Genomic DNA, 17369 nt, shown 5'->3' with positions numbered 1-17369 from the left:
TCCAGTTTTGTTTGTTATATTCATTGTTGGCATGTATTCATTACTAGATCTATTCTTTTAATTATGTTTTTTTATTTTTTCTTTAATCTGGTTATCTATTCAATGGGTTTTCTATGGTATACATTCTTTTATTTTCTCATGGTTAACTAGATTGTTGCTTTTTGCCTTCAAAATCCTTGTTTTTATTAACTGTGTTTCTTAATTTATGTCTTGATGGACATTAATGTTATTCTTTCCACGAGGGATTGAGATTCCTAGATTTTTTTTATAAAAAATTTGTTAGTATTATTTTATTTTTATATTTGGGCTTATAAAAAAAGGTTGCAATATATTGATTTGATTTAGGGTTTGTACAAGACAGGTTATGCTTGACACCAAGGTCTCTTTTTTCCTCCACTTTTTCTTATTCATGTATCGTCGTGTGTTTTGTCTAGTTTTTTTGTCATTTTGGTTATTAGGTTATTAGTTATCTTTGATTGTATATGTGTGTGTGTCTGAATTTTTGAGTTTTTGGTTATTATAATTGCTGGCTTGTATTTACTACTAGATCTGCTCTTTTAATTGTGTTCTGATAATCCGGTTATCTACTCAATGTTTTTTCCATGGCATACATTCTTTTATTTTCCAATCGTAATTTGATTGTTGCTTTTTGCAGTTAAATCCCTATTTTTATTGTCTGTGTTTCTTAGTTTATGTCTTGATGGACATTAATGTTATTCTTTCTATGAGGGATTGAGATTCCTAGTTTTTTTTAAGAAAAATTATTAGTATTATATTTTAGTATTATTTTCTTCATTTGTGCTATTAGGTATTTAATAAAATATGAAATTCATCGTTAATCTATGTTTTGCTTAGTTCTACTGTTAATTCGTGATTTTTTTCCTTGAATTTTTGTGTAAGCTCCGTTTTCTAGTCTACTTTTCTTTCATTTCAATTTTTTTTCAATTTATTACTTGTGCACAGGTTTAACTATTTCATTTTATTTCAATTTTTATCTCGAATAACTATGCCTTCTTAAGATATTTGTTGTCTTTCATCCATTAATACATCTAGACTGTTGTTTGGTAGGAGTTAAAGATAGATGACATTATTGTCAAAACCATATATGTGATTGTACTAATTCTAAACCATAATATTAAAACTTCTATTTGTGGTTGATCATTGATAATTTTGTCACTTAATTGCATTTATCTCCATTGTATAGCTAATGACTGGATGTGGTATTAAATATGTGAAGAGGTAATTCTATTTGCTAAGTTATCAACTATTTATTTGTTCACGTATTACCAAAGTCTTTTTTTCTATACAAGTGAGTATTGCTGAAGTTATCCAAGTGAAAATATCTACATTAAGAAACTTTTGGTCTTTCATTAATGTTAAAATTTTGCTTGGGCGTACCTGCTGATTTAAGCTAGCAAGAATTAGGACAAGTTTGTACATGCATGCCTTTACTTTCAATGTTTGTTTTACCTTTGCTTGGCCATCTCAAATAAGAAAAGGTTTCCTTGGAATTGAATGCTTGATGTATGTCGTGGTGATGCACACTACTCCGCATATACGGGTCATCAAGTAATAGTTTGTAAGTAGAGGTATCGATCCACAAAGACTAAATAGTACTAGTACTAACTCTAGCCTCATTATCTAGCTAAGACCAAAGTATCAATGGGTGTCAAATCAACTAAAATCCAAGAAAGAAAGGACTAAAATCAAGAGTCTAAGAAGTGAGAAATCAATAGAAGAAGAAAGTGTCAGGATAAGATTTCATTTGGGAATTTAGAATTGAAGTAATTGAATTTGAATATAGATCAAACCCTAGTATTATTGGACTGAGTGGTTTCAAAAATATATCCAATTCTCTCTTGAGTTGCCCCAATACCTAATCCTATGCTATGGTAGGATTGAATCATTTCTAATATTACTTTCACAAGATTGCAAAGAGATCTAAAAAAAACCCTAATTAGATATTAGAGCTCTCACTACACGACTCTAATCGGAAGATCAAAAGTGGCCTATCTTTAGCACACACTCTTGATTCCCTTCATCTATGGATAATCTCATGCGATGAATCTCTCGATCTCAAGCACGCAATCAAAATGAAAAAGCCACTCTCGCTATGCTAAATCAATAATATAAAGACATAGATGAACCCAACAATCCAAAAGAAATCTATATTAAAAGCAGTTTCAAACAGAAATCACCCCAAGTTATATTAAATCCAAACATTCAAGGAAGTTACCTCTCCATGGGGTTCATGATAATCACAAAGCAATAGGAATAAAGCCCTAGAACACTAAGCAAGGAAGAAGAAACCCCATCTCAATGTTTTCAATATAGGGGTCGATGTGAGCCGATATCGTCGCCTTGGATCATTACTCCGCTGACTCCATCGAACTTCCTCTTCTCCCTTTAATTTGCCTCAAAACCCTAGATGTTGTCCAAAAGTCCCTTTCCCAAAATTTGACTCCATAAATAACTTTTTTAGCTTTCAATTTATATTCCCCAGAAATCTGGTAAATGCAGGGCAAATACACAGGCTACACAGGTGTGTAATTTGTTCATCTAGATCTTTGGATAGCTCAAAACCAAGATTCCTAGGGTACAGGGACATGTATATCTTCGTCTGACCATGTATATCTCTGGATGGTTTGCTTCTCAGCTCTTGAGATGCACAGGTATGGTGGTGTTCTTCTCGAGAGAATTTAAGTGTGGGGAATGCACAGTCTTATACACAGCCATATGCATGGGCTGTGTATTTCTTTGGATGCTCTATCTTGTCAATATTTTGTAGGATACACTGGCAAGTACACGGGTGTCTACCTTGCCCATGCATTTCTCTGAATATTGTTTTCATCTCCGTTTTGCTCCCCATTTCATACTTTGACTTGAGTTGTGCTTCTTTTTCCCTAAGAGTATAACTGGAACAAACTAAGAACCAAATCATCTATAAAAACACTCTTGAAGACCACTTAAGTGCAAAAGATAATCAACAAGATATGTATGATATAGCACTTATCAATGTTTTTCTAGATTTTTTTTTTGTGTATTTAATGAACTTTGCTTGACAGTAATGTAGAATGATTGAACATCAGACAATTGTATTTAATAAAATTTCCCAATTGCTTATAATCAAATTTTAATACAATCCTTAATTCACACCAAGTTTTGATGCTTTGATATGACACCTTGTTAGTTGCATCTTTGTTGCCAGCTATGAAAGCTTTCCATCTAAGCAATGATAGACTACTATCAATAATTGGATTAGTTTTAAGTGTATTATGTTTTAAATAATTAAATCTCTCTTTTTTTTTAATCAGTTATAATATCACTCTTTCCACTTAAGTGTTGTGTAGTAATTAAATACGCTTTTACATTTGTGTCACATCCCAAAACTCAGAATTTTTCACAATTCTAGTACACCGTATGGTAGCTAATGTTCACTACTTATCAGTAGGGTTTGTGGACTACTATTGTAAAGACAAAATTCCATTGGTAGAAATCATTAACATGGCCAAATAGTTGGGAATAGATGTGCAAGGTTGCACATTATGGTGGTTGGATATCAAGAGCAGTCATTGGCTTGTTGAAATTAAAACTGATTCAGATGTCTTATCAATGGCTTCATCCATGGACTTTACTAGGGTCATCTATATGTATATTAAGGGGAGTAAGTTAGAAGCCAATGTTAGTAGTAGTAATATGGTGGCTAGCCTTGTTAGGACTGTTGGGCCTAGTAGTAATGACTACAAGGATGTATTAGAGCAAATAGAGGTTGGTTTAGAAGATGTAGAAGATGATGTAGAGAAGATGTAGAAGAAGATGTAGAAGAAAATGAAGGGGAGGAAGCTGACTTGGAAAGTATTTTGATTGGATATCAATGTGAGAAAAAAAGATGATGATGAAGATAATGAGTTATATGATTAACACGATCCGAATTGCGTGTGTGTATCGCAAGTGCATGGGTGTCGAAGTAATCAAATATCCCGGTGAGTGGGTAGTCGAATCAATAAAGATGAGGCATCAGGGCAATGTCCCCCCCTAGGATCTAACATGAAGCTTGAGACTTGCTAAATTCTTCTAAACCGAGTTTAATGAGTCGAGGTAATCCAAGAACAACTGTCCCTTGCCTCCAAGCCACCGGTACTAGTCCCCTACAAGGTCCCAGTGGAGAAATCGCTCAATCTCAACATCTCACACCCCATATGACCACAATAAGCTCTAATGATACCTAAGAGTGAAACCGATTCCTAAAGATAGATCTAACCCTACTTCTAGGCCAAAGATCCTTAACCCCCTACAAGGTCCAGGCGGAGAAATCTCTCAATCTCACACCTTACACAAAATATGGTTGCAAAGAGTCTAGGGAATATGGAGATATGAAACACTCGTCAGAAGAGAAAGGGGACACTCCACTATCTCATGACTCCCCCTCTCAACTCTTTTTAACCTTGGAGTTATAACTCTAATGGAGACCTCTCTCTCATCAAAGTAACAAATCATGCATAGAGAATCAATCACAATGATCAATAAAACATGCAAGCAATGGGAACACAAGATTAAAACTCAAATCAACTCGGATTTAATAATAAACATAAAGCAAGTCATTACAAAAGATAAGATCCTAGAATTCACATGCCCAAATATTTACTAGGGTTTAGCCCTCCATGAGGCAAATTACAAAAAAATTAATACAATGAATAGCAATGTAAACCATAGAGACAACCCCCCTTGAATTCGTGATGATGGCCTTGATGGGTCACTCAACATCTTGAAGAATCCTTCTCCGAAGCTAGGTTGCCAAAGGCCCCCTCAATGCTATGATAAAGAGAAGATCGATCAAAGTTGGTGAAGGACGACCCCCAATATCGCAAAAGACCTCCTCTAGAACCCTAGCCATCTTGCCCTTAGAGTGCTCGCAAAAAGCCCCGCAAAAAGTCTGCAAAGAATAGGACAAACGGCTGTTGTCACGTGTCTTTACATGACCGTGTGGATTTTCCACGCGTCCACATGAGCTGCAGGTTTTTCTACTCAGTTGCGTGGAATTTTCACGCAGTCACGTGAACAGTAATTTTGCTACAATAAAATGCTACAACATTTTGCTACAATACTTAGCTATAGTACTATTCACAACCGTGGTCCAAACACTCTTCTCTTGGCGCTACGTGGTCGGGCACACGTCCATGTGATAGGCTATAAGACTTTTCTTCGTCGATTCATCATTTGAAAGGTCTTGCATTCTTTACAAAGAGAAGAAACATGAAGATGTGACTGCCTTTGTGCCTTTGCAACTAGCAAATTGGATTGAGTCTACTTGGAAGTTGGCACGCATCTCCACGTTCATGAACTCCTCTCTTGTCTTGGTCTTTGAATTAAACAAGAACTCCCAAAATGTGTCTTTATAGCCTATCTTTACTTCCTTTTCTCCTTTCAAGGCATTCACAACCTAATTGCACAAAAGAACACCAAATACATTATATGAGACATAAAACATGGTAAAAATGACGCTTAGTGCATGTAAAACGTATAGAAAAACATGTCTACTCAAGCACTTATCAATCCACCCCACACTCAAGCCTTTGCTTGTCCTCAAGCAAAATTAAACATTAAACTCATGGAAATAAAAGAGAAGTGCTTGGCCTTAGGTTCACCAAGAGAGTACAAGAATAAAATTCTAAAGTTATGGAGAAAATAAAACACTAGACAAAACAATCAATGCTATAGCAAACAATCCAATCAAAAATAAAAGTAATGAAGTCTGCATGTGTGTGTGTGTGTGTGTGTGTGTGTGTGTGTGTGTGTGTGAAAGACTAAACTCATGTCAAAACTATGTCCACCACCAAGTTCTTATTAACATTGGACTTATTTATAAACAAAAAGAATAGGTAGTAGCTTCACACAATCCTCTAAGGTAGCCCTTTCCCAAGATGCCTCCCGGGTGGGTTTCACACTTTCGAGGTGGTAGCTCTTTCTACCAAAAGTGGTAACTTTTACACATCCCATGAGATAGCTCTTTCTCTCATTAGGGCATAACCAGTATCTGACTTATGAGAGTAGCTACATACATCATAGGTGATAGCTCTTTCCACCCCCTATGTACAAACAGCACATAATTGCCAAAAAAAAATTTCAGAAAAAAAAATAGCACGCTAAAGTCCCAAAAAGAATGAACTATAGTTTTCATAGGTCTAATGAGTAAGAAAAATGCATAAAGAGCAAACGGACAAAAAATATTCAAGTAAATTGGATGAAAATTAGATCATGATAAAACCTAATGTTTACAACCTCCAAAAACTAAGAATTAAACTCTTAACCCTAAGATGAACCTTCATTGGAAACAAGAGCATGCTCATGAAAATACAAGTAAAAGTCAAGTATAAGGTGCACCCTCCCCCACACTTAAGATGTACATTGTCCTCAATATACACATGTAAGCACAATAAAAATAGGAACAATGGAAGCATACTGTGTGTGGGAATGCAATTAAAATAATACTCCCCTGAACTCCTCATTCATCTTTTGGTGAAGTCTAACTCATGAGTATGCTTTGTTCATTGGGTTGTGAAGCTCACACGACCATATAACCATGTCACATGATCGTGTCTTTGATAAAAACATCATCAACATCACTCTCAAGGCCATCTGCATGAAATACAAGGGGTTCAGTGAAGCGCAACAAAATAGAAAGAAATACGAGTTCATAAATATAGAACAATAAAGCACATACTCGCAAACAAAACAAAACATGAAAATAACTCTAAGAAGGCGAAGCCTTTTGAGTACATAAATCCACAAAATATTAACAAAATAAATAACAGCAAAAGAAAGTAGAATGAAGTCTTATGAGTGTGACGCCTTAAGGGTCGACATTTGGTGCTGGTGCTGGAGCTGGCGCGGAGTCAGATGAGACTTCCTCATCAAGGGTCTGCTAAATGAGATCAAGTCGCTCCAGAATCCATGCCTGGTTCTCAATGATGGTAGTCACGGTAGCCTCGAGTCGAGCCAGACACTCATGAACTCAAGTAGAAGATGACTCAGGGTCGGCTGATGCTACCGGTGCTGCCTCAGTGACCATGGGCTCGCCAGCAGGTGGTGTCTTTGTAGCCTCAGCAGGCTTATCATCATTCTTAGATGATGGCTCCACTAGTGCATATCCACCTATATCTGTGCGTCTCACAATGCCCATCAAGCAGAGGATGACCAATCCCGAAGGTGCTGGGGTACTGATCCTCTCCTCGCCTCTAACTGAGTGGAGTAAACCCATCTTGATCATGAGAAGAGTGATGTAGGGTCCCGCAAATAGTGCTCCTATCCGCAAGAACTCACTCTGATGGCGGAGGTAGTCGGCTATGACATATCCTAGATGGATGGACACTCTCTTTGCCATAGAATGGAGGTAAAAAAAAGTCGGTCCAACGAAGTGAGCCTGTCCCATCTCCACGTCCTGTCACCGATCGGCTGAGAATAGCATGAATGTACCTGTGCACCGGTCAAGTCAGTAAAGAAGCCTTCGACTGGCCAAGGACATACTACTAGCTGCCACATAAGTCACGAAAGATCTTGCCCGGAGTAAGGTCAGGAGGGTAATAGGTAGCTGTGTGTACTCGACTGTGTCAACATAATCCTCATCATATAAGTCGAGTAGCACTGAGAACTAGATTAGAGACATCCCATGCAACTGACCAAAGGCTCGAAAACAAATGGCATCCTCCGTGTCAAAATTAGTATCGACCATGGTACGATCGAAGGAGAATGGGGCAAGAACCTCCAAAGTAATGTCTCGCTGGACGGGCTCGTGAATAGAGAACAATCAGTCCCAACCACCCACGCTAACAAGCTCTCTAACTTCATCAGCAATACCAATCTCCTCAAGTGCATCCCAGTCAATGAAGCGTGACTATCCAAATTTTAGTCGCTGGAGACGCTCGAACCTCTGCTGATGAATAGGATCAGGACATTCAATTTTCGGTGGTTGGGTTGGCTCCCTATCTTGGCGAGAATGTTTCTCAGCAAATTTCTTTGTCCATGGTGCCATACCTGCAAATAAAACAATAAAAGAAGTCAGTTTAGCATGAAAAAATATGGTGCAAACAGGGCATGCTGGCCACTATCCCAACCCACGCGGGCGCGAGGGCAGGCCAAGCGCCCGCGTGTCCTCGTGGTTGGGCGTGGCCCAAGGCCACACGACCACGTGGCCTGGGTGGGGCGCGCCTACGTGGGCCAGCCACACGAGCGTGTGGGTCGGGCGTCTGCTGCAGCTCGGCGGGGACGTGTGCCCATGCTCCCTACCACACGGGCGCCTGGCTGGGTAGGGCGCGCGGCCAAGGGGGCCACGCGCCCTCGTGGGCGCCTGACCTTGCCCAAGTTGGCCAAGGTCGGGCCCCTACATCTTCCAAAACCCATTTTTACACTTTTAAGAGGTGTCTAGCATGATTCCCTAAGAAAATTTGCACATAAAAACCAAGAAAAACACCATGGAAATGATAATGAAGACATGGAAGGGATGGAAAGAAGTGAGGGCGTACCAGTGCGAGTCGGAGAGGAAAACTTGGTGAAAGGCCGACAAATCAGGTCTAAATCTCCAAGAAGTTGAAGAAAATAGATTTTGGAGTCTAAGAGTTGAGATTTATAGAGGTGAAGAGGTGGGAGATGAAAAGGTGTGTTAGGGAATATGACAATGAATAGTGTCTCTTCACCTTCATATAGGCACATGGGGGTATAGAAATTCCACACCACCGCATGGGTACTATAAACGACCGTGTGGAAAATCCACGAGGCCGCATTGGCTATAAAATTTCTCCAAGCAGTCCACGAGTGGCTCAAAACTACAAATTAGCACTAATTTTTCAACTGTAAACATTAAATTCACCCTAAACCATGCCATGCACATAAAACCAATTCAAATCACTGAAAAATTCCATGAAAACACCAATGATCAACAAAAATTAATCAAGGCACTCACTCATGAATTTATTACTGCGGAAATTAAATTCTAAGTCTAAAAACTAACTAAAAAGTTGGGTTGCCTCTCAAGAAGCGCTTATTTAACGTCACTTAGCTTGACGTATTTGTCCTTACCTCATGGTAGGTCATAAAGATGAAAAATCTCCTTCTTTACAATCTGCACACATGATGGACAAAAATTCTGTGTACTTTAGGAGAATTTATTAAACATGTTTCTGAATGAGGGAATGTCGTGTTCTTCTTTTGTATGCTTGTATCCAAATGTATTAGAGTGCTTTCGGTGGCGACGTCTCGACCTCTTGACATGGCGGAATATTTGTTTTAGAATCCTCCCTTTGGTTGCTCTTCGAGGACTCGTTCTTCATGATTGTTCATTTTCTCCACCTCCATGTCGGGCTATTCCTCATATGGGTCCGGATGTAAAAATTCTTGCAAAAACTCATTAGTAATCTCATCATTAGCATCTAAAAAATAACAAGAGTCATCAAAGTCAAGAGAATGCTTCATTGCTTCGGCTAGGCAGTATGTGATCTTTTCTTCTCCGATGCGTAATGTCATCTCGCCTCCATCCATGTTAATGAGCACCTTGGAAGTTCATAGGAATGGTCTTCCTAGAGTTAATGGAACCTCCACGTCTTCATCAACATCTAGCACCACAAAATTTGCAGGAAAAATATACTTGTCAACCTTTACTAAAACATCTTCAATTATACCTCTAGGATGACGAACGAAGCGATCGGCTAGCTGTAATGTCATGCGGGTTGGTCTTGGCTCTCCCAACCCCAATTTTTGAAACAGTGTATGGCATGACATTAATACTAGTCCCCAAATCGGCCAAGGTTTTTTTTTCCCAAACCTCTGATTACACATGGTATGATAAAACTTCCCAAATATTTCATTTTGTTTGGCAAATTTTTCTGAAGCATTGCCAAATAATTACCTTCTAAAACCACAGCCACACTCTCTTCCATCTTCCTCTTGTTGAGGTCCTTCAAGAACTTTGCATAACGAGGCAATTGGGACAACGCCTCCACAAACGAAATGTTGATGTGTAACTGCTTGAATAAATCCAGGAATTTCCTATTTTGCTCATCAGTTTGGTCTTTCTTCAAATGTGCCGGACAAGGAATTCTTGGAGTATATGAAGGGGGTGACACAGCTGGCTCTTTCTCCTTGTCTAGCACCTTATCTTTTAGTTTTTCTTGAGGAATTTCAGCATTATTCCCAGTGGGGTTTTAGCTTGAAGCATTTCAGAATTCTTCTCTGCAGTGAGGTTTTCTTGGAGCTCTCAACCACTCCTCAAAGTGATCGCCTTCACTTGCTCTCTTAGGTTAGTCTCGGTGTTACTTGGCAAGCTTCCTAGAGGCCTTTCCGCTAAATACTTCACTATTTATCCCACTTAATTCTCTAAATTGTGTAAGAAAGTGGTGTGATTGCGAGTGTTACCTCTATGTTGTGGAACCTTGTGTCGGTTGATTGAATAAACTTTGATAAAACCCTTTCTAATTATGAAACTCTCTCCGAAATCAAAGGTGTTTGCTAAAATCTTGGTGAGGCAACAGCCTTTTGTTGCCCTTGAATGCCCCGTGAGAGATTTAAGTGGCTCCTCCACCCTTGGTTGTAGGTGTTGCTATAAGGATTACCTTGTCCTCTTCCCGAATTACCCATAAAATCTACTTGTTCAATTAGGGCTAGAGTAGCAATCGAGATAGGACAATCAGATGGTATATCCGAACCCCCACGACCCTCACAACTTGTGAGTGCGGCCACTCTTGGTGAAGTCAAAGTGTCCAATTTCTTGCTCAATGCCTCTACTTGGGCTGCCAAGGAAGTAACCACATCAATCTCATGAAATTTGGCCATTTTCTTCTTTTTTCTTGCATTCCATTGGTAGCTATTCAAACCCATTTCTTTGATCAATTATCGGGCCTTGTTGGGGGCCTTGTTTCCCAATGTTCCTCCCGCGGTGGCATCAAAAAGTTGTTTGGTGCTTGAGTTCAACCCATTGTAGAATGTGTGAATAACCATCCATTCGGGGAACCCATGTTGTGGACACTTCCGCAAGAGGTCCCTGAATCATTCCCAAGTCTAAAATAATGATTCAAGCTCCATCTGAACAAATGAAGAGATCTCATTTTGAAGCTTCGCAGACTTTCCCAGAGGGAAATACCTTGCAAGGAAAGCTTCGACCATTTCCTTCCATATTGTGATGGAAGCCCTTGGCAATGAATGGAACCAGTGTTTGGCTCTTTCCTTCAATGAGAATGGGAAAGCCCTCAAGCGAATTGCATCATCCGAAACCCCATTGATCTTCAACATGTCATACACTTCAAGAAAATTCTCAACATGATTGTTCGGGTCTTCATCGGCTAACCCATTAAACTGTGCGGACTGTTAAACCATATGAATAAAACCCAGCTTTAACTCAAAAATTCAGGGCTGCTATAGGTGGCCTAACAATGCTCGATTATGTCCCACGAATTGTAGGCCTAGCAAAATCTGAAAGTGTTCTTTGTTGCCCCTCTTATTCTATCATATTATTGGATTCTTCAACCTCTATTTCAGTTGGAAAATTCTATTCTTGTGCAGGTTCCTTTCCCCTTTTATGAAATCTACACTCAATTTCAGGATCTTCTTCAACTAATGTCAAAGGGTTTCCTCAGGTCGACCTCTGTACTCTAAAATCAATGAAAAGAGAAACAATGAGAATGGCGAAAAGAAAGAAAATATGAAGTAGAAAAAGCAAATGAAAATGTGAACCATTAAAGTAACCAAGTCCTAGTGTTCAAATATCCCGCTCCCACGTAGTGCCAAAAACTTGACGCGATCCCGAGTTGCATGTGTATTCCACAAGGTGCATGGTGTTAAAGTAATAAAATACCCCGATTGGTGGTGGATTGAATTACATGGAACAAAAGTATTAGTAGTAACCAATTCTTAGTTATCTAGTCAAAATCAATGGTTGTGATGAAGTGAACTAATTGCAAGAATATTAATAAGCAAGCAGAGGACAAGATAAAAAGTGAAGAGATCTCACTCAATAGAAGATGAGAGTATCCGAGCAATGTTCCCCCTAGGATCTAACATGAATCTCGAGACTCTGTCATAACTGGCTAAACGAGTTTAATGAGTCGAGGTAATCCAAGAATACCGCCCTAGCCTCCAAGCCACGGTACTAGTTCCCTCCAAGGTCCGGTGGAGGGTGCCTCAGCCTCGACACCCGTCTATATAGCTGCAATGCGCTGGGGACTAAGAGTGAAACCGATTCACAAAAATAGATCTAACTTCCTGTGCCTTCCCTTAACTAGCAAATTGGCTGAGCCCCCTGCAAAGTGGCACACATCTCCACGCTCATGAACTCTCTCTCGTGTCTTGGTCCTTGAATTAACAACAACTTCAAAATGTATCTTTATAGCCTATACTTTGCTTCCTTTTCTCTCCTTCAAGGCATTCCACAACCTAACTGCACAAAAGAACACCAAATACATTATAACAGGACATATACCCTTGGTGAAAAATGATGCTCCAAACCGTGCATGTAAAACATAAAAGAAAAATAATGATATTATCGGCGGCTTATCAATGATTCATATTCAACTTCATGAGTGAGTGAAGAGGTTTAGATGTGGATACTTGTCTGATTTCTATACTGAAGTAATGCACTACCAGGAGAAATCTGAGGGATGGATCGAGAAAGTAGAACCCATCTTATGCACTACATTGCTGCCAAGGTTACATTCTTGCTGCTATTATGATAGGAAGATCTTGCTCCGTAAAGGCCTAGATGTAGACTTTAGCCCAGGGATGTACAGTATAACAGGAACCCGATCTAAAATTAGGATTCAGGCTTTGCTTTGGTTCAAAGAAGCAATTGGTATTGGATTAACAATACATTTGTATATTGGCATAAACCTAGGTAGAAAATGCCTGACATTTTGAAAAGTCATTTTCACCGCTTGAGTTACACTATGGTGAGGACAAGAACGATCCAAACACGGAGGATGCCTGAAGAGAGAACCTTGGGCATGTAATTACAAAACGGTAGCAAAAGAAATACATAGATGGATGCCGGATCATTCCCTTGCCATAGATAAATTAAGTCATTCAAGTTGTAGAATAACTTCAAATAGGTAAATTTAATAGCTTAGGTTTACAAATGCATTACATTAGCAAAGTAGGTTTTATTCTTGGTTTTTATTCCAGCTATCAAATTAAATGCCAGTTAAAAGAAATTCATTGATATAATAATGTGCTAACACACACCATGTACATTCTTCCTTGTCTACTTTGTAATCAGAGATCTTTTGGATGTGATGGAAAAACTCAAATTACAAGGCGTATGATTATGAGCGTTCAATTAATTGGGAGCCACCACAGCAGATCCATTTGTGATGTTCAAACATATCTAACAAAAGGTGTCTCTGAAAACTGCCAGCACTTCTGCCATTAGCGCTCAAAGTTGGTTTCTTGGCGACGTCCGGGCACATCCATACTCGGTGGATTGGATTCTTCATGAGGGACTTGCTGGAGACTGACGCTACTTGAATGCCGTTGGAATAGATGCAAGCGCTTGCATCTACCCCTATCGCGCCAGATGCTGGAACGGAGAGCCCATGAGGTGGATTGTGATTCTCAGATTGCCACCAGGGACGGCGGACATAACAAATAGTTATGCCGTGAGGCATTCATGAGTGGCCGACCATTTACATGCTTAAAACCTATAGTTTTAATTGGTTTTATAGTTTTCTTTAGAGTACTTTGCTCATGGGTGGCACATGTTCACTTTCTTTTCTTTAGTGGCTTCTTCTTGCTTGCTGGTTGCTAGTATGTTAACAAATCAAAACGTAGTGGCTTATACTTTGCAATCCAACAAATTATTCCTCATAGTGAACGTAGATTTTGTATGGACATATTTGCACCAATTTTAGAAAAACTCCTAGGGAAAACCTCTTGCAGGACCAGCTTTGGGCTTGTTACTGTAGCTATTTACACATTCAAATTTAATCCAGGCAACGATGGAATATACAGACTAGGATGTTTACGGATGCATATAAGCTCTTAAGCATAGAACCTCCTACACTAGAGTATACTTCCAGCACCATAATTCAATTATGACATTGTTAAATAACCTATAGTGAGATGCTTTAATTCTTAACATCCTAGAGCAAGAACGAAAAGGTATTATAACCATAGAATGAGATGATTAGGACACACTATAGAAGATAATCCAAAAGAAAAGAGATGGCATGAAAAACTGTACTACCCAACATTGTCCAGAGATTGTAAAAAAATTAGGAAAGTTGAAGAACCTAGGCTTGTTTTATAGTACAACATGGTCTTGGGTAGATAAATACCAAATTTCGGGTAATGGTGGTCATTTTATAGTTGATATCAAGGTGAAAAGTTTTACTTATAGGAGATGGCAAGTAACATGATTTCCTTGTGCTCATGCACGCTCATCCATATTTTATAACAAAGACAAACCTAAGGATTACATAGATAATCGCTGTAAGGTCACCACATTCTTGACAATATACAACTACCTCCTAATTCCAACTCAGGATAGTGTTTGTTGGCCTAAAATTAATGAAAACCCAATGATTCCACCTGAGCTAGCAAACAAGCAAAGAGGTAGGAAGCCCATCCTTAGGAGAAAAGAAGCAGGTGAGGGAAATGTTGGATTTAACAATGGAAGGATAAGCAGAAAGGACACAACAATAAAACGGACCATCTATGGTGTTCAATGACACAATAAGAGATATCATGTGGAGCAAGTCTACCTATATTAGTCCCTTTGTTTATGTTATGTGTATGTTATATTATGTATATTGACAATTAGTATTTCTATGAGTTTTCGGGGAAAAAATAGAAGGGAAAGTGCATAGGATCTTTGAACATATAGTTGGGGAAGAAAAATGTGAATGCTTCGTAAGTTTTATCTATTAAGTAAATATAGGATCATTTTGGAGTAATGACTAAAAGCTGAACATAACTTGGTTGGTTTTAGTGCACATGTTAAGATGATACAAATGGTCCAATGGAAGCAATTGACAACTGATGTTCTTGGGGAACATTTTGCATATGTATGATAATTGTCTTGATTTTGTATGTTGAAATTATGCTCCAGGCTAATCTTGTGCTATTTGTGCTATTTGTATGTTGAAATATAGGATCGTTTTGCTTGTGCTATTTGTATGTTGAAATTATGCTCCAGGCTAATCTTCTAAGCAAGGGGATTGGAAATGAGGAACCTATAGTTGATGAAAATGTTTCAATAGAACACATGTCACGGTATGTATAGTACAAAAACACAACAATGTACTCTCAATGCTTGAAGCGCATTGTACATTTTTTACTAATACAGGATGGTTAATATCTACTGTGCAAACTTTCACTAATTTAGCACATGACACGAGACACTAGTGAAGAGGGAAAAATTAGAGACTAAAGGAGGAAAAAAAGGATAAAGTCTATGAAAATAAGAGCAAAGAGTCTGTTGATGCAAGGAAAAATAGCCCCAATAAAGTGGCCCCTTCAAATTTAACAATACTTGTCTTGAGGTCAAAAATGAAAGATAAATTTGTTAAAGATAGGAACATAGAAGAATTTGGTACAAAGAATAAAAAGCATGGGTTCCACCAAGTTCTCTTGCATATATATGGAAGGAACCAATGAATGTTGTAGATATCTTTTTGAGATGAAAAGCTGTCTTATACGCTTGTTGCTGTATATAATCATGTTTTGGGGTAAGTATGGCTAACATTGTACAAATGACCAAATTATAAGGGAAAGATTATTGTAAATCTTTTGTAAATGTTTATCTCTCCAATGAATGAGTTTTTCCTTTGCTTATGATTCACAATATTCTGTGGAAAGGGAGTCTTTTAAACTAGAAACTTTGTGGTATTTATGTGTATATATGTACAAATTAATTTCTAAAGTTATTTTTTTGTCAACATTAGATGCTCTTAAATTTCAGTACTTACTCAATAACAAACTACATCTCCTACGCTTTAAGTGAGAGGATCCTCAATACCTTTATAAATTTTTAAATCAATAGCTACACCTCTAATGTGGAGAAAATTGAGCTAAAAGAAGATATTAATCTAAATTTCAATTTAGCTCTGTCACAACTTCACAACACTCTCATTGTAAGAGAAATATCACACAAGACAAATTCTTAACATAATATTAGTTCAAGAAATGTGTTCAAGGGACATCAACTACATTCAAGTAATTTTATAGAAAAATAGTCATAATAAACAAAAGTGAATGCAAAGACAATGTGTATGATGTTCAGATATCTTCATAACTTCCATTGGTGAAGATTTCCTCACAACTCCCTCTGAACCAAAATAAGTTTTGAATACAATATTTAAGAGCTAATGCAAGACCAAAAAGTTGAATAGTGATGTTGATCGGCTGCTTTCATACCCGGAATCATACCCTCCTTTCCTAGCAATTCACACCCTCCTCTCCTCGTAGTTTCCACTATGTCCCTCAGGATTCTCGAATGGAAGAGATTAGAAAAAGAAGAAGAAGAAGAAGAATGGGGTTGACATGGCCTAAATAACATGACATGGAGATTATGTGGAATTTTAATCCACGTGGCAAGGTCACTAGGGCAAGTGACGTGGAAATCCGGTGACCACATTGGATTGCCGGCGTCCAAGTCAGATTCATCTCACCAAATTCTCTTGGGTATCTAATTAAATTTAGATTTAATATTTGAAATTCCATATGTTTATCACATTGCTCAAATTATGTCAACTCTTATAAGCGAAATTTTGAGATACAAAAAATTTATTAAGTTTATAGTACAATTTAAAAACATAATTGTTATCAATTAAAATAAAAATTTACAATAATGTGACCAAGATTTGTTTATATAAAAAATTTATATAGTTTATAATAAATAAATTGGTGTTTTCTTAATGAAAAATCTAAGTTGTAACTTTAAATATTTTTAATACTTAATTATTAATATAATTTTCTTAATTATAATAAATAAGTGGTGAATATGTAATAGGCAAGAAAACTTCATTAAATATTGATTTAGAATTTTTAATTGTAAAATAAACATAGAACAATTCAATGGGTAATACAATAATTTCATCACTTTTTTTCCCAATACTTTGTGTGAATTGGGTAGGAAACAACTCAACAAAATTTTGTGATACCATTGAATATCAAATATAAAACAGCATTAGTACTTGTGTTGTACCTCAACCATTGTGCCATTTAGTTTTTAAAATAATTAAAAATATCATGAGTCAATTTAGTTTTAAATATATATATATATATATAATCTACTTCATATAAGACATTTTAATTTAAAAGTATTTTTTCATGTAACCCCTCAATTTACTCACTTCTTAAGTCATCAATACTTAATAAAACCCCATAAAATA

At 37.6% G+C, this 17369-nt stretch overlaps 1 non-coding gene across 1 annotated transcript; it reads left to right on the top strand.

Moving 5' to 3' along the window:
• Nucleotides 1–10996: 10996 nt before the first annotated feature.
• LOC120256972 lies at nt 10997–11102 on the top strand. The gene has a single exon (XR_005535473.1). It is a non-coding gene; the product is annotated as a small nucleolar RNA R71 (small nucleolar RNA).
• The last annotated feature ends 6267 nt before the right edge of the window (nt 11103–17369 follow it).

Source organism: Dioscorea cayenensis, unplaced genomic scaffold (genome assembly GCF_009730915.1).
Source record: "Dioscorea cayenensis subsp. rotundata cultivar TDr96_F1 unplaced genomic scaffold, TDr96_F1_v2_PseudoChromosome.rev07_lg8_w22 25.fasta BLBR01001770.1, whole genome shotgun sequence".
Lineage (NCBI taxonomy): Eukaryota > Viridiplantae > Streptophyta > Magnoliopsida > Dioscoreales > Dioscoreaceae > Dioscorea > Dioscorea cayenensis.
This window is presented reverse-complemented; position numbering and strand designations above follow the sequence as displayed.